Below are 19,214 nucleotides of genomic sequence, written 5' to 3' on the forward strand. Positions count from 1 at the left end.
CATTTATAATAGCCTACCCTCAACCCAGACTTAGTTATTATCAGTGACTAATACTACTACACATATAAACATTGCCGATATTCAACCCTCAAGCCAGACGTAGTTATTACAAGTGAATAACACGAATATATATGAAAATGGCCAGTGTTTTGGGATGGAAAATATCGACCTTAACATTTGCATGGTTGAAGGCGTTAAGTAGCAGGTTGGTGGGAAATAAGAACATTTATATGGAAATATGCTGGCGTGGCGGAGATTTTAACACGACAAAGGCAGCAATTTTTTTTTTTTTTTTAGACGTTTTTTCTGATAATAGGTACCATTTACCTACAGGGATTTCAAAATAATGGTTAGAGAATGTATGAGAGAGAGAGAGAGAGAGAGAGAGAGAGAGAGAGAGAGAGATTTTTTCTCTCTTTCTCTGCATATCTATCTATCTGTCTGTCTGTCGTATTGAAGTATAGGATGGTGCCGTTTACCGTGTCACTCAATTCCATGTCAGTTTGTATGTCCTGAGTGTCGTGTTAGTTTAATCCACTCAGGTGTCTATCAGTAAACATCAGTTGCACCCAAGGCCGTATTATAAGTGGCTTTGGGGATGTAACACCTCTTCCTTAGTGATTTATTTTGCACATAACATGTCAATATCCTCTTATTTCTAACTGGTGCAGTGTCCATATTAACACGATGGAAGTAGCCTACACGTGAATGGTAATATATTTTATGCAAAGAAATGATAATGAAAGTAGGAAAGGAAAAAGAAAAGAAGAAAAACAAGAAAAACAAGGAGAAGAAGAAGAAGGGGAGGAGGAGGAAGTAGATAGTGATGACATGGCGATGATGATAAAGTTAACGATGACGATGATGACGACGACGACGATGATGGTGGTGGTGACGATAAAGAACAAGACTGGTGATGATGATATTGACGATGAGGAAGAAGAAGAAAGAGGAGGAGGAAATAAACTAACCAAGGCAGAGTTGTCTCAAAGCTTGGTATGGCAGCCCCAATACTTGCTACAGGTCATACAGTGTCTTATAATGTTTCCCTTGCATTTCACATCATATTGTTCAGGTTCGTTCCAGGCCCCAGTTTCCCTCACTTTCGTTCATCGTCACTATTCAGATTTTCCCTTACAGTTGCGTCCAGTACACAGCCTTCCCATATTGTTCCGTGTTCTTTCGCTCTTCTTCGTACGGAATGGGTAGGGTGCTGCTGGGTTACGTTCCGCTCCGTACCATTAATCATCGTTCCATCAAGTTCCGTATCGTTCCACTCCGTTCCATATAATTTCGTTCCGCTCCGCATCATTCCGTTCCGCTCCGTATCATTCTGTTCCGTTCCGTTTCGTTCCTTCAGCTCTGTACCATTTCATTCCGCTCCGTATCATCCTTTCCATTTGGTTGCGTCCCGTTTCGTTCCATTTAACACTACACGACCGCTGGACCTCTGGAGAGAGAGAGAGAGAGAGAGAGAGAGAGAGAGAGAGAGAGAAAAGAACCCACTCTTCTTTCAGTCTTTAATACTCTCTCTCTCTCTCTCTCTCTCTCTCTCTCTCTCTCTCTCTCACCTCCTCCTCCTCCTCCTCCTCTCAGCCACACAAATGCTGTTGGTTTGTGTATTTCTCAAACGCATCATAACTTTGCTCTCTCAGGCAGTCTCTTTAACATTACAATGATCCATCTCTCCATCTCATCCTCGGTCTTCCTCTCCTCCTCCTTCTTCCAATATAATTATCTCAAATGCGTCATAATTTCCCCGTAACTTTACTCACTCGTTCATCATATTCAAACTCCAGCCATCCAGTTTTTGCGAGGCAGTCATTTTTGGCAGCAGGACGGCATCGTCAGCGAAATTGTCACCAGATTTGATCCAACACAGCCAGTGTACATTTGCAGCGTCATAACTCTCTTGCCCAACACGCCATTGGCCGTATTTATAAACTGTGCCCAGACTAAGGTGTGCACAAGGCTGATACTTCAGGATTTATCTGTACTTGTGCACAAATATTCGTACTGCATCACCAAATTGCAGTGGATATTGCAGTGAAAGTACTAAGGTGTGCACAAGGCTAATACTTCAGGATTTATCTCTACTTGTACACAAATATTGGTACTGCATCACCAAATTGCAGTGGATATTGCAGTGAAAGTACTCAGCCAAACACAGTGATGCCTGAGAATAATTAACTGCTGTCAAGACTTGTATATTGCATTAATTGATTATTGCATTCAGTACGGTAACGCGATTTTACCCACTTTAGAGGTTTTCCTTTTTTTTTTTTTTTTTTTAGTTGAGGGGTTTGTCATACCCTTCACTAACCTCTTCACAGCATAAATAAAATCGTCTGATAACAGGATGACAAAGCTGATAATTGGTCATCGTACTAAAGGTGTTCAGATCGTTTATGAATACTTGGCCAGGTAGACTTCGCTAAATTACACTTTTGTCACCACGTTGCGCTCAGCCAATATTGGTGTAATGTATAACTACACTGCGCCACCGCCTACCTTCCCCCCCTCCCCCCCTCCCAACATCTTCATCACTGTAGTTACCACCTCATCAGCCATATTGGTGGGAAATATATCTTAATCCAGACTACACTACACTTCCGTCCCACGCCTTTCCCCCTCCTACTACAACACACTTACTACCTTCCTCCTCCCATCCCACGCCATACCACAGTACTGTACACATTCATACATCATTGTATAGTTACATCCTTATCGGTCATTACAAGTATGATGTAAAATTTAATCCACACCACAGCGCCCAACCTTCCCCTTCCCCCCCCCCCACACACACCACAACACACTCATTGTACCTCTCCCCCCTTACGCCACACCACAGCACAGTGACCGCCCCACTGCCCCCTTTCCCCGCACACCACAACACACTTATTGCACCTCTCCCCCTTCCCCCACACCACAACACACTCACTGCACCTCTCCCCCCCTTCCTCCACACCACAACACACTCATTGCACCTCTCCCCCCTTCCCCCATACCACAACACAGTGACCGCCCCACCGCCCTCCTTACCCCTACACCACAACACACTCACTACCTCACTGCCCCCTTTCTCGCCCACACTACAGCACACTCGCTACATCACCCCTTCCCACATCATTAAGTATTTAACATATACACAGACTGGATATGTGTGTGTGTGTGTGTGTGTGTGTGTGTGTGTGTGTGTGTGTGTGTATGAAATACGTGATACAATGAACACACGCTGTATATGGAAAATACATGATACAGTGATCCCCATATTTTGAGTCTTTTCACATGGCATTACATATATCCACAGAGTATTAGAAAAACTCTGCTGGACTACCGGGTAATTTACATTTAGTAAATGTAATGGTGAGTGTAGCCTATACACTGTATATACACTGTATATGGCTAGTGAGGGAGTGATCGCCCTCTACCTACACAGATCAAAAGCCCTCGGGAGCAGGGGGGTGGTTGCTTTCTCAGGCAGAGGAACTCCTTAAGAGTGAAATGGCTGGGAAGCATGCCGGCACGTGACTGGCTACAGCATAGCTGGGTCTTTCGGGTGTGGGCAGTCAGGCAAGTTAGCTGCCTACTGCGACTGCAACACAATGGCGAGGTGTTCAGGAAGTTAGCCAAAGAAACCTTGATGGACTCTGAAAGAACAATAATGGCCCCCAGTCCCGTGCAGCCCTTATGTGGGCAGGGGGTGCTAAGAATCTCACGGTTGCCTCAATTACAATCTAATTCCTTTGTCAATGCAAAAAATACAATTAAAATTGGTAACTGGAATGTGAGAACGCTAAATCATGACGGTAAAATCGATGAGTTAGTGAAGGTTTTTCAAAATTACGGACTTGATATTTGTGCTCTGACAGAAACTAGATTAACTGGAGTCGATAAGTTGGATTTGGAGGATGGTATACGTTTATTGATATCTGGTCGACAGGACGGAATGCATTATCAGGGAGTAGGATTGTTGCTGGGTTGTAAGGCAAATAAGGCTTTATGTGAGTGGAATCCTATAGATGAGCGATTGTTATACGCACGGTTTAAATCAAATCATGGCAACATCAGTCTGTTTGTGTGTTATGCACCTACTAATGATGCACTCGATGAAAGGAAAGACACATTTTATGAAAAGTTGCAAGAAGGAGTAGGAAGGGTACCTAGACATGATGTTTTGATCTGCGTTGGAGACTTTAATGCAGTAATGGGCTGTTCAAATGAGGGATTTGAGGCATGTATGGGTAAGATGGGAGTTGGTAGTAGGATGAGTGAAAACGGAGTGAGGTTTGGAAGCTTCTGTCTAGCAAATGACTTAGTCATCGGGGGCACACTCTTTCAGCATTGCAATATACACAAGACAACTTGGGTGTCGCCGTGTGGAAAATATAAAAATCAGATTGATCACATCGCTATCAGTAGGAGGCATAGAAGTTCTCTGCTAGATGTTCATGTTAAACGGGGAGCGGATATTGGTAGTGACCATCAACTCAGCATTGCAAAAATAAGGTTTAAACTAAAAAATCAGAAGAAGGAAAAATCTGGTGTTGGTAGATACGATATTGTTAAGCTTAGAAGGGAAGGAGAAGAAAAGGAGGAATTCAGATTAGAATGCAGAAATAGGTTTTTGGTGTTGGAAACGTTGGAAGAGGGGGAGAGAAGTGTAGATGAGATGTGGGAGGATGTGAACAAAGTTTTGCATGAGACTGCTGAATGTACGATTGGAAGGAGACATAGATTCAGGAGAAAGAAATGGATATCGGAGGAAACGTGGGATATGATAAAAAAGAGAGGTGAGGCTAAATTGAGGAGTGAGATGCAATGCGTTGATGAACGAGAGATTGAATTAGCAAGAGCTGCGTACTGGAGTTTGAATTCAGAAGTAAGAAGGTTAGCTAGGAGAGATAAAAGAAGATGTGTGGATGAAAAGGTTGCCGAGACTGAAATCTTAATAAACAAAAATGATGGACAGAGTCAAAGAATAGCATATGAATCGATTAGAGAACTGAGTGGTAATGCAGGTAAACGCAAGGAAATACCAGTTAGAGACAGGGAAGGAAATTTATTGACCAAAGATGGAGATATTAAAAACAGATGGAAAGAGCATTTTGAGACAGTTCTTAATAGACCAATACCACCAGAAGAGGATATACCGTCTGCTCAGGAAGATTTAAATATAGAAACAGGAGAGTTGAGGCTTGCAGAAGTGGAGAAAGCAGTAAAACAGTTAAAGAATAATAAGGCACCAGGGGAGGATGGTTTATTTCCGGAAATGTTTAAAGTGGAGGGGGATAGATTAATAATGATCTTGACCAAGCTATTCAATAAGATATGGGTGACGGGGTTACTACCGTCAGTTTGGAAGAATGGTGTAATTGTTAAAGTTCCGAAGAAGGGAGACCTGAGTGAATGTGGTAATTGGAGGGGAATCTCTTTGTCACCGATAGCTTTGAAAGTTTTCAGTAGAGTGTTGTTAAATAGGTTGGAGCCGGTGGTTGAGGGTATTCTGAGGGATGAACAGGCTGGTTTTAGAAAGGGACGTGGTTGCAATGATCAGATCTTTATAGTTAGGCATTTGATGCAGCAAGTTAATGAAATGAGAGTACCGTTAAGTCTTTGTTTTGTTGATTTTGAAAAGGCTTTTGATAGTGTTTCGAGAGAGACTATGGGGAAGATCATGAGACATTATGGAATACCAGAGGAGTTTGTGAGGGTCATTATGAACATGCATGAGGACACATTTTGTAAAGTGATGGTTGATGGTTGTCTGAGTGATTCGTTTGAAGTCAAGTCCGGAGTAATTCAAGGTGGTGTTCTATCGCCTTTACTATTTATATTGGTCATTGATTACATTATGAAACGCGTTGGAACAGAAACCGGTGCAGGTATACTTTGGGGAGAGAACAGGAAACTTTTGGATTTAGATTATGCAGATGATATAGTTTTGATTTGTGATGGGCCAGAAGAGATGCAGAGAGTGTTGGACTGTTTGGTGAGTGAAGGTCGCAAGGTGGGTTTGGTTATTAATTGTGGAAAAACTGAAATAATCAATATGAATATGGAAAATGCGCAGGAATGTGTAATTGGAGGTATGGTTGTAAAGCAAGTTGATAGGTTTAAATATTTAGGTACTTATTTAGCCAAGGATGGTTCTTTGAACTTTGAATTCGAGGAAAGGTTAAAGAAGGCTAATCAGGCAATGGGAATGCTTAAAAATATTTGGAATAATAACAATTTCTCTGTGCATACAAAAATCAAACTTTATAAATAAGGTAATGGTTAGGAGTATCTTAATTTATGGACACGAGTCTTGGTACAGCACAGTGACTATGGAAAATAAATTCTTGGTGTTTGAAAATAAGGCACTTAGAAGAATATTAGGAGTTAAATGGTGGGAAAGGATACCAAATAGTAGAATTAGAGAAATAACGGGAGTGCAGCCGATCGATGAATATGTTAGATTCTCACGATGGAAGTGGCTAGGACATGTGTATAGGAGACAGGGAATAGTACGAGGTACACCAGGGTGGGTGGCACTTGGTAGGAGAGGTAGAGGAAGGCCAAAAGAGACGTGGGTGAGGACAATGAGACGGGAAGCTGGAGATGAGTGTTGGGGAGATCTTGAGGAGTTAGCACAAGATAGGATGTGGTGGTGTGAGTTCATCGAGGCCCTATGCATCCCCGAGGGTGCCATAGGAAATGATTGATTGATTGATTGATCAAAAGTAATGGAGAGAGAGAGAGAGAGAGAGAGAGAGAGAGAGAGAAAGAGAGAGACGAGCGAGTAGTGTGGAAGAAAATTGAAATGAAAGACAGAAATGGTGGCAGGAGGTGGAGAAAGAGGGTTGGGAATAACAAAACAATGAAAACAACATGATAAATGGCAGATGAGAGAGGGAGAATAACTATGATATAGTAGACAAGAGGGTTGGTAATGTTAGTATAGCGAGATTTATGAGCACAATGAAGTGTACACATAGATTGATGAATTACACCTTATTACAGTCAGTCCCCGTTTTATGTCGCTTTTTATTTATGTTTTTTTTTTTTTTTATTATTATTATTTTTACTGCCGCACACAGACACCTGGGAAGAACTTCTCACTGAAAGAATAAAAAAAAAGTCTTATTTACCCTGTTTTACAATATTGATTTATCTTTTTTTTTTTCTTTTTTTTTCCCTGTCACCACATGATTATATTTGACTCAGGAAAAGCATTTCACAGTTGCCGGGGTTCATTGCACAGTAAATCACACCGAACCATTGCCTGTAAAAGTTCCATTGCCACCTACTGTGTGAAGCTGATGTGGCAGTTTGTTACAGATGTACAGTACCAGTTGTAGGCTGACAACTGTGTGTATAGGAGAGTATTAACTAACAACTGTGTGTATAGGAGAGTATTAACTAACAACTGTGTGTATAGGAGAGTATTAACTAACAACTGTGTGTATAGGAGAGTATTAACTGACAATTGTCTGTATAGGAGAGTATTAACTAACAACTGTCTGTATAGGAGAGTATTAACTAACAACTGTCTGTATAGGAGAGTATTAACTAACAACTGTCTGTATAGGAGAGTATTAACTAACAACTGTCTGTATAGGAGAGTATGAACTAACAACTGTGTGTATAGGAGAGTATTAACTAACAACTGTGTGTGTAGGTGAGTATTAACTAACAACTGTGTGTGTAGGAGAGTATTAACTAACAACTGTGTGTATAGGAGAGTATTAACTAACAACTGTGTGTATAGGAGAGTATTAACTAACAACTGTGTGTGTAGGAGAGTATTAACTAACAACTGTGTGTATAGGAGAGTATTAACTAACAACTGTGTGTATAGGAGAGTATTAATTAACAACTGTGTGTATAGGAGAGTATTAACTAACAACTGTGTGTATAGGAGAGTATTAACTAACAACTGTGTGTATAGGAGAGTATTAACTAACAACTGTGTGTATAGGAGAGTATTAACTAACAACTGTGTGTATAGGAGAGTATTAACTAACAACTGTGTGTATAGGAGAGTATTAACTAACAACTGTGTGTATAGGAGAGTATTAACTAACAACTGTGTGTATAGGAGAGTATTAACTAACAACTGTGTGTATAGGAGAGTATTAACTAACAACTGTGTGTGTAGGAGAGTATTAACTAACAACTGTGTGTATAGGAGAGTATTAACTAACAACTGTGTGTATAGGAGAGTATTAATTAACAACTGTCTGTATAGGAGAGTATTAACTAACAACTGTGTGTATAGGAGAGTATTAACTAACAACTGTGTGTATAGGAGAGTATTAACTAACAACTGTGTGTATAGGAGAGTATTAACTAACAACTGTGTGTATAGGAGAGTATTAACTAACAACTGTGTGTATAGGAGAGTATTAACTAACAACTGTGTGTATAGGAGAGTATTAACTAACAACTGTGTGTATAGGAGAGTATTAACTAACAACTGTCTGTATAGGAGAGTATATACTGCTGCTGTGGTATATATATGCCGCTGGACGTGACAACATTCTGATGGACGTGACAACATTCTGACCCTTGCGGCTACTTTAGTGCACATTACTATTGGGTAAGTTAATAGGTTTGTATTCATTACTTTGCATTCATTGGCCTTCCTTATATCTTTCATTTACTCAGAATTATTTTTCAGTGGTTCAGAAGTATCCTTTAAAAATCCGTGTTTCAGTGGAGATTTGAAATGAAACTAAAACATAATAATTAACTGATACCTCTGACATGACTGGAAGTTGTATGGTCGTAATTTTGGACAAACTTTCTCTCCTATAGGTGTTTTGAGCTATTTCCCTGAGTACAATAGTTTTAGAAAACAACGCCGTTGTTATTAGTTTAAAAAGATACGAAGAAAACAATATGAAAATCAGTCGCAGTGTTGTGTGTAGTAATATATTAGGATGAAATGAGGCAGAAATATACTGTATTTTGTTGATTGACGGTGTGGTGTTGCCGTAACCTGTCATACGGTAACTGAGTCAGTTATGTGTGCCAATACCTGAATGTTTGTATAACTGGTGTTCACCTACTGGCATAATCAAAGTTAGTTCATTTTGATTTGATCTAATCTAACTTCATACCCTAACCCAACTTAATGTAATCAGATGTCTAACTTACGCTGATCTAAACAAACTTACTCTTATCTAACCAAACATATTCTGTTGTTATGGAATCTTTTACAACCAAACCTCACCTAACCTAATATAACCTAACCTAACCTAAATAGTTCAGATCAAATCCAGTCTAACGTAGCCTAATCTAACCGTAATCTAACGTGTCTTAACCCAAGGCGTGCTGCCGTCACGTAGTCAGTAGTGGGTGTCAGTAGGTGGTGTATAGCTGTGGTGGTGGTAAAGCTAAAACCCCGTGTAGGTGATGTCAGTAGTTTGTGTATTGCTGTGGTGGTGGTAAAGCTACAACCCCGTGTAGGTGGTGTCAGTAGGTGGGTGTATAGCTGTGGTGGTGGTACAGCTACAACCCCGTGTAGGTGGTGTCAGTAGGTGGGTGTATAGCTGTGGTGGTGGTAAAGCTACAACCCCGTGTAGGTGGTGACAATAGGTGGGTGTATAGCTGTGGTGGTGGTAAAGCTACAACCCCGTGTAGGTGGTGTCAGTAGGTGGGTGTATAGCTGTGGTGGTGGTAAAGCTACAACCCCGTGTAGGTGGTGACAGTGCCCCTGCACTGATATCCACGTGATGGTGCAAGGTGTACAATGTTGACCATACCCTGACACCATGTGGCCAGGGATAGACGGGTGGGGAGGGCAGGAGGGAGAGTGGCAAGGGGAGGGCAGGGGCAGGGTGCAAAGGGCAGGAGGGAGAGTGGCAAGGGGAGGGCAGGGGCAGGGTGCAAAGGGGAGGAGGGCGAGTGGCAAGGGGAGGGCAGGGGCAGGGTGCAAAGGGGAGGAGGGAGAGTGGCAAGGGGAGGGCAGGGGCAGGGTGCAAAGGGCAGGAGGGAGAGTGGCAAGGGGAGAGGGTGATAAAGAGAGGAGAGGAAGGACGAATGGGCAGTAAAGTGAAGGGTAATGTTGGGGGAAGTTGGACCGGTGGTGGGGGAAGGTGGGGAGGGGGAAGAGTAGGGGGTTGTGCAAGGGGGAATGTGGTGGCTCGATATCTTGCAAATACAATAATGCGTGAGGTCTTGATTACACACACACACACACACACTCACACACACACACACACACACACACACACACACACAGAGTAACGCAGAGACAGTTTTATGTGTGTATACGGTACATGTGTGTGTGTGTGTGTGTGTGTGTGTGTGTGTGTGTGTGTTGTTCCTATATCTCTTGTGTAGGCCTATATTTGTATGTCAGTGTATTTGCAATCATGTGTGTGTGTTTGAATGCATCTATATATAGTGTTAGGTATGTGTATGTATGTGTGCATGTATGTATATTTGCATGTGTAAATGTATGTATATATCTATGTATAAATGTATGCATGTATGTGTGTATGTATATGTGTATGTGTGTATTGATCCCCTGCCTCAATCATCGTAACCCATTCCCTTCCATTTCACTGATTGCATTCCACACTCTCCTTACACAGTTTTTTTTTTTTTTTTTTTTTTTTTTTTAATGTTATTATAATCTCAGTCGATACATAAGATTTTTTCCCTTCGATCCGGAAAAAATAACGTGTGTGTGTGTGTGTGTGTGTGTGTGTGTGTGTGTGTGTGTGTGTGTGTGTGTGTATTATATTCAGTGTTGGTATTATTCTTTTGTTCCAAGTCTGTATTTTGTGTTACTTCTATACATTGTTTGGTGGTATATATAGTTATCTGATATTTTTTTTTATCTAAATCGAAAATGACTCTGTGTGTGTGTGTGTGTGTGTGTGTGTGTGTGTGTGTCTCGTGTGAGACGGTGATTGTATTTTTTCCCACCATACACTGGCACTTCCGATCATTGTAAATATTTTTTCATGATAGCAGGGGCGTGAGGGTAATGTTTATGACACACACACACACACACACACACACACACACACACACACACACACACACACACACACACACACACACACACACACACACACACACACACACACGGCAGTCTGGGTATCGGGTGTCGTGTGTGTTAGTGGACAGAACACACGTGGGTCACCCTTGTTTATGTGTTCCACCCTCACCCCTCATCCATAACCCTCACCCCTAGCTTTCACCCTCATCCTGCATCCCTCATCCTTCACCCCTCACCCGTACCCCCTACCTCACCCCCCACCCAGCCCTCATCCCTATCAGAGCCGTACTCTATGGCTCTGATCCCTATGCCATCCCCAACCCCTCTCCCTTCACCTTCACCCTACCCCCACCCATCACTCAACCCTCATCCTTCACCCCAACCCCTCCCCCCTGCCCCCACCACCACAGCCAGTCCACCCGGGGTCGTATTCACAAACCCTCCATCGCTGCCTAGTGTGAGTCAACCCATAGACTGATATTATCTGTTTTTATTACGATAGTATGAAGGCGTGCACTGGGAAACAGTGATCAAGGGTGAACTCTCTCTCTCTCTCTCTCTCTCTCTCTCTCTTGGTGTTGTGAGAGAGAGAGAGAGGGAGAGAGTGCCAGCTGGTGAACACCGCAGCTCTCCCTGGCTGTGATATCGACAGGTTTGACAGGTTTTCTTTTGCTAATGGAAGGAGGAAGAGCTGGTGTTACGTGTACAGTGTCGGTCAATAATTCCTTTACATGTCTGTCCTCCAACACCCTTGATATTACAGTAGTCTGGGTGTTGTGTGTACAGTACACGTCTGGCTTCCAACACCACACTACAACACCCTTATTATTAGTCTGGGTGTTGTGTGTACAGTGTCGGTCAATAATTTCTTTACACGTCTGGCCCCAACACCACACTCCAACACCCTTGATATTAGTCTGGATGTTGTGTGTACAATGTCGGTCAATAATTCCTTCACACATCTGGCCTCCAACACCACAAACACCCTTGATATTAGTCTGGGTGTTGTGTACAGTGTCGGTCAATAATTCCTGTACACGTCTGGCCTCCAACACCCTTAATATTGGTTACCGTTAGCCTAAATATAACTGGGTTTTGACACACGGTCGAGATAGGCTGGGAGAATTATTGTTCCCGAGTGTGTAGTTTACCGACAGTATTATCACTTCAGTTGCTGGTATATATATATATATATATATATATATATATATATATATATATATATATATATATATATATATATAAATATTATTTAGATACGAGACACGCTGGTAATATACTGAAAAGCGTGTTATGCTATGAGGATTATCACGCCAAAAATCATCACTCACTGTCTTTATCACTGTTCAGTAGATCAGTGATGCTGGAGTGTTATGCTCTAAGGATAATATCACGGGCCAAAAGTCATTCTTCATCGTCTTTATCATTGTTCAGTAGATCAGTGATGCTCGAGTGGGACGCCTTCTCGCGGTGCCACCAATATATCCGCGTGGCTCTGCTGCCTCGTTATATAAACGTCCCTCAGCTCCCTCCCTATCCCCAGAAAGGAGGGTTGTGGACTGCAGGAGGAGGGTGACTTTATCCTGCAGTCCACCGGGTGCGTGTCCAACTGAGCCTGGGACCACAACAGCAGCATCAGGTGGATCAGTATTTGTGTTCCCATCCACCATGCATAGAGGCAGACGAGTGTGTGTGTGTGTGTGTGTGTGTGTGTATAGACCTTTCATCGCTTGTTCGGTATTTCTTTGTAACCTGATATGTGTACGGTATTGGTTTTTCGTGTGTGTGTGTGTGTGTGTGTGTGTGTGTGTGTGTGTGTGTGTGTGTGTGTGTGTTTCATCGCTTATTACATTCGATGTTGATTTAAATCCTGATATGAGTATTGGTTTTACGTCGTGTGTGTGTGTGTGTGTGTGTGTGTGTGTGTGTATAGACGTTTCATCGCGTATTACCTTCGATATTTGTATGTATCCTGATTATGTGTTTTGGTTTTACGTCTTTGTGTGTGTGTGTGTGTGTGTGTGTGTGTGTGTGTGTGTGTGTGTGTGTGTGTGTGTGTGTGTGTGTGTTTCCAGCACAAGCTATAGATCAGAGAGCTTGTTCTCTGAGGCACAGCAGTTTTGCTTTGTTACACACCTTTACATATTACTTCTTTGGCACAAACATGAGTACCCATCGTCTGTATTATATAGCAACATTCCAGGTCTGCCTCAGTCAAGACTAGTAAGACGGTATTGGTGTAGTTATTGTAATAACGTGGCTGTGGGTATTGTGAAGGATCAGGTAAATAAATTTCACGAAATTAACCATGTTGTAACGAAATTCACATCATCAAGCTGTTTCTTGTCCCAGCCTGTAATCAAACTGACGTCCATTCAGAGAACAGAACACTTTACAAATTATTTAACTTTTTACGTAAATCAAAACACTCAAAATAGCACACGTATGCTATATAATTTTCTTTACTCCTCTCTTGCTTTTCTCCACATTATTTTTCTTAACTTTTTTTGTTGCCTTCCTTCTTCCTCCTGCTCTTACTCTAGTTCCTCTTCCTCCTCTCCCTTTTTTCGTTCTTGGTCTATTACTTTTCTTATTCCTTTTCTCATTTACCTCTTTCACTCCTTCGTCCGCTTGTGGTTTCCTTTTCTTCCTCCTATTCTCCCTCTTTCATGTTTCCGTTCCGCTCTCTCTCTCTCTCTCTCTCTCTCTCTCTCTCTCTCTCTCTCTCTCTAACGCCACGCCAACACCATTTTTTACACCCCATAATAATAATATATCCCCCACATGTCATCCCACCCCACCCACTAAGCACCTCCCACGCCCGCCTTGCCCTCAGCCCGCCCAGTTCCCGCCCAATTTATAGCCCAGCCTTAAAACACCCTCAAGTTTATGTTATTGTCACTTGGGGAAGGATTTTATAAGGAGAGTGGAGGAGGTAATCTGGCCAGAGGCGGCCTGGCTGTGTACAGGCTGACTGAGAGAGAGAGAGAGAATATTTGTGTGTGCGTGTAGTGCAGTAATGTGTCAGTACTGTATAGGTGTCATGTGTATGTATGTGTACGTGACCTGTTTATAATACACACACACACACACACACACACACACACACACACACACACACACACACACACACACAGCCTCTTTCCTCTATAATTGGTAACCTAAGACCACACAGGAGGCAACAGAGAACAGGTTTTGTTGTATGAATTTATTGGTGTATTTCTTTCATTTGTAATTGTTTCCTGTCTTGATATATTTTGTTCATTTTTTTAGAAAGTATGATGAGAGGATTATTAGTGTGTGTGTGTGTGTGTGTGTGTGTGTGTGTGTGTGTGTGTGTGTGTGTGTGTGTGTGTGTGTGTGTGTATATATATATATAGTATTAAGCAGTACAGGTTTGTAGTGTGTTGTATTTTAAGAGAAGATTTATAGGTCACTGTGCAGCTGGGCACATATATTCCGTGTGTGTGATATTTTTTCCTACGTACACATTCAGAGATAGAGGAGGGAGGGGGGTATTAAATTCAAATGGCACAGGTAAGCGGCTTACCTGGCAGCAACATTCTGCTCTATTTATACAAGACTCACCTGCATCTTTGTGAAGTGAACACCAGCCAGATTAATATGTTGTGTGCAATATTATATTCATACATAAATATCTGCTTCGTATCAGACGTCACCATGAAAAATAACTTCTTCACTACGATTACCTGCTGCTCATTTTAATCAGGCTTTCAGAATACGATTGTATCCTACTATGTAAGTACGTCAAGGAGTGGCGTGGTTACGTAGGCTGTGTCTGTTCCCTTTAGATCCTAGTCAGCCATTTATAGACAGCAAAAACTTACATAATAGAAGTGAAGAGGTGTGTGTAGTTTTGGCTTCTGGGCTACCATACTATATCACATAATGGCAGCACACCCACTTACCTCACTGACAATGTTATCAGTACAGCTTTAGTCCCCGTGATGTTTTGAATCAGTGGCGTCCAGCCTGTTCTTCACCGCCACTGTATTGCCCCGCCAACACACTGCCTGCCGCCAACAGTGTGGTAATGGGTAAAGTGGCAGTGTACAGTTTGGTGGTAGTGGCAGTGTACAGTTTATTTCTTGATAGTGGCAGTGTACAGTTTGGTGGTAGTGGCAGTGTACAGTTTATTTCTTGATAGTGGCAGTGTACAGTTTATTTCTTGATAGTGGCAGTGTACAGTTTATTTGGTGGTAGTGTATGAGGAGTGTATTGGAATGGTGCCCTTTATGTCAACCAAGAATGAGAGAGAGAGAGAGAGAGAGAGAGAATTTGTGTGTGTGTGTGTGTGTGTGTGTGTGTGTGTGTGTGTGTGTGTGTGTGTGTGTGTGTGTGTGTGTGTGTGTGTGTGAGATAAGCAGCTACAAGGCAGATAAATGTAACAGTAAAACGTTATCCTGTTAATACTTATTGATGTGATTTACAATAGCGGTGTCCAGCAGGGTCTTGAAGCAACATTCCTTATGTAATAATGGGTCACACGTCAGCACGGTGGCCTAATTGAAAAAATGTAGGGAAATTTATTGCGAAATTTTTACAGTTCAGGTCAGTGAGCTCATAGTACTTGAAATTATTTAAGTATATTCTTATGCGTTGCAAGCTATGTTAGTTTTCTTGTGTGTGTGTTATTGTATTCGTAATTTGTTGTTGTTACATTCCATACGTCATTGTTTGTAAGGGACGCGGGAACAACGTCACACAGCTGTGGATGGCTGTTGTCAGTGTGGTGAAGCCGTAGTGTGTGAGGCTGCAGTGACCAGTGCCGGGGATTGCCACGTTTCATGGACCAGGATTTGATAGCCATCATCTTTGTTTCCTGCGTGTCTGGATTTTGCCCAGTCCGTAATAGTTGTGAGAAATGAGATGATGATGATGGTGACTACGACGAACTTTAAAAGAGGAGAGAGTGGAAACAATCTTGACATTCAGGTGGACGACTGTAATACAGGACTGACAAGAGTTACAGAAAATGACAAAGTTTATAAATGGAGAGAGAGAGAGAGAGAGAGAGAGAGAGAGAGAGGTTGGTATGTTTACAGCAGCTTGACCCACGATATACACAACAGAGGGTGGGGAGGGAAGCTGTCACCCACACTGCCTGCTCGCTCTCTCTCTCTCTCTCTAGATAAACTGTGTGTGTGTGTGTTGCAACTGTGTGTACATAATCTCATCAGTAACTTTTTTTTATATGGCGTGTTTAGGTGTGTGCATGTCTGGAGATAGAGGTGATATCCTGTTACACACACACACACACACACACACACACACACACACACACACACACACACACACACACACACACACACACACACACACACACACACACACACACACACACACACACACACACACACACACACACACACACACACACACACACACACACACATCACTACTCCAGCCGTGACCTTACATACAGCACCAATCTCTGTACATGTACTGAACTACGAGAGAGAGAGAGAGAGAGAGAGAGAGAGAGAGAGAGAGTAATGGTCGTTCATAAAACAACTAATTACAATATAAACACTAATAAGGCTAATTAACATGTCAACCAAGCCATTACACTCCTACCATGTAAATACCTTGACATTTGTTATAAGTATATTGTTGTTGTGTGTAAAGTATCAGGTGAGGCTAGACATTATAAATGCCAGGGTTAGATATAGCAGGTAAATATACTGTAGCCTTCAATGCCACCTTCACTATTACCGTAGTATCAGGTGAGGCTAGACATTATAAATGCCAGGGTTAGATACAGCAGGTAAATATACTGTAGCCTTCAATGCCACCTTCACTATTACCGTAGTATCAGGTGAGGCTAGACATTATAAATGCCAGGGTTAGATATAGCAGGTAAATATACTGTAGCCTTCAATGCCACCTTCACTATCACAGTAGTCAGCCAAGTACAATTAAATTTTATGGTATTATCGAGAAATCAAGTAAAATAACTTTTTTGGGCTGAGAGGATTAATAATGTACATCTTACTATGCTCGTTTATTTATTAGCAAACCTTCTCTTTGCAGGTACGGTACGTGGTGGTCGTGTTGGTGGCGTTGCTGATGTAATATAGTAAGTACATATACCTGTGCTACCGCATCTGAGTTGTACTGTGTGTGTGTGTGTGTGTGTGTGTGTGTACTTAGTCTTTCGTGCATCATCTGTTTGTCCAGTGTGTTTGTCATTATCGTGTCAGTTTTCCTTAGTCTGTGTCATGTCCTGGTGATGTTTTGTTTATGTCTGTCGTCTGTTTGCAGTGCCATCCTTGACGTGTGTAAAGATTATGACTCTGATTCAACACCTTCCTTTTTAGTATGCTGGCTGTGCGGATTTTTATAGAACGAGGTACTAATTCTTACGGGTCCATTTATGTCTCCAATAATCTGAAGTTAATCTGAGAGAGTAATCAGTAGTGTGAGCCGAAGAGCGACATGAATAGGATTAGTGTGAGACGTATGATTGAATCACTCTGTACCCTGTTTGCTGGCTTGTCTGTCTCTTTTCTTCTGCATTTTTGTTGATTACTAGACTTCTAGAATATATGATAGACCCGAACCCAATGATATTACTCTTTATTATTATACTAGGTTTATGTGAGTGTCAGGTAAGATTATTAATTTCTCGTACCTTCTGAGAAATATCATAACATCGTGCACATGCTGTCGGTAATTCTTGACAGTTTTTGACTTTGTAACAGTTTTCAGTCCGGTAGCGTATTTTTTATTTTATACCTGCCACCATCTGACGAACACAGTTAAGGAGAGAAACACCTCTTGTGTTTAAGGAGTTAATGGCGCCGGTTTGTAAGAGTTTCATTTCTAAAAGCCTCTCCTGAGCTGAATAAATTTGTCCAGTACTAGCAAGGCCTACATGCAGATGACGTACTCGTAGCGAAGAGGCTGTCATGTTGCTCTCCTAAGCCAAATAAAATCGTCTTGAGGAAGCAGGAATAAGGTAAAATTAAATGCCATCCTGCTGAGATGGTTCCTGTATGGAAAACACAAATTTTGACAGTTTTGAATGCAGCAGTTCACAATTTTTATTTTCTTGCCAATACTGCCATAGTTAAAGATTAGACGAGATACACATTAGCCTACTTGTAACCTCACCGCGTTCCATATCACCTCACCTCACCTCATGCCATCCCATCCAGTTCCACCCAACCTAACCACACCTCACCCCTCCCCTCGTCACTTCATATAATCTCACCTCATTTACCCCATCCAACCCCAGTCCATTAGACACCAACTCACTCCATTACACTCATACTTATGAAGTGTAGCCTACCCTCACCCCACACTTCATCACATCACATGTCTCCACCCCTTACCACCCCAGCTTCGTCTGCCTCACCCCACCTCACCCCATTTACCTCTACCTCATTCCACCCCAGCCGACCCTGCCTCACCTTGCTTCTCATCATTTCGCCTCACCCCACCCCACCTCACCTCATCTTACCCCCAACCTACATCACCTTACGTTACCTCACCTCACCTCAACCCACCTAACCTCAACCCACCTCATCTCACCCCACCTCACATCACCTCACCTCACCCGACCTCACCCCACCCCACCCCACCTCACCTCACCTCACCTCACCCCACCCCACCCCACCCCACCCCACCCCACCCCGCCCCGCCTCACCTCACCTCACCTCACCTCACCTCACCTCACCTCAAACAGTGTCATTTCTTCGGAATTCTATTCACCTGTGGTTTTAGAACTTGTATTTTTCTTCGTTACTTTTTATCGTCCGTAAGTCCTGGTGTGGTCATATTATGTGTGTGTGTGTGTGTGTGTGTGTGTGTGTGTATGTGTGTGTGTGTGTGTGAAGTTACGTGAGGGTAGATTGCATGTGTGTGGATGACATTGGGTGGGTTGCGTGCGTAAGGGTGCGTGTGAGTGTGGCAGAGGTAAGGTTGCGTCTGTAAGATAGCGTGCGTCTTTGGATTACCTTGGCCTGTCACGGCTCATCAAGCATCTCTCTCTCTCTCTCTCTCTCTCTCTCCATCATTGTCCTCATCCATCTTCCTTTATTCCCTGTCTCATTTCCCTCTTCTCGTTCCTCTAATATTTCTTCTTCTCATTTTCTGTCTGTCACATCTTTCATTTCCTCTCTCCCTCTCATTCTCCTTCCCAGTCCCTTCTAAATCTAATTTCTCCCCCACTTCATTTCCCTTCTCTTCC

The sequence above is a fragment of the Coenobita brevimanus genome, chromosome 50 (assembly GCF_032717465.1).
Source record: "Coenobita brevimanus isolate Jiangsu-jjx chromosome 50, ASM3271746v2, whole genome shotgun sequence".
Classification (NCBI taxonomy): Eukaryota; Metazoa; Arthropoda; class Malacostraca; order Decapoda; family Coenobitidae; genus Coenobita; species Coenobita brevimanus.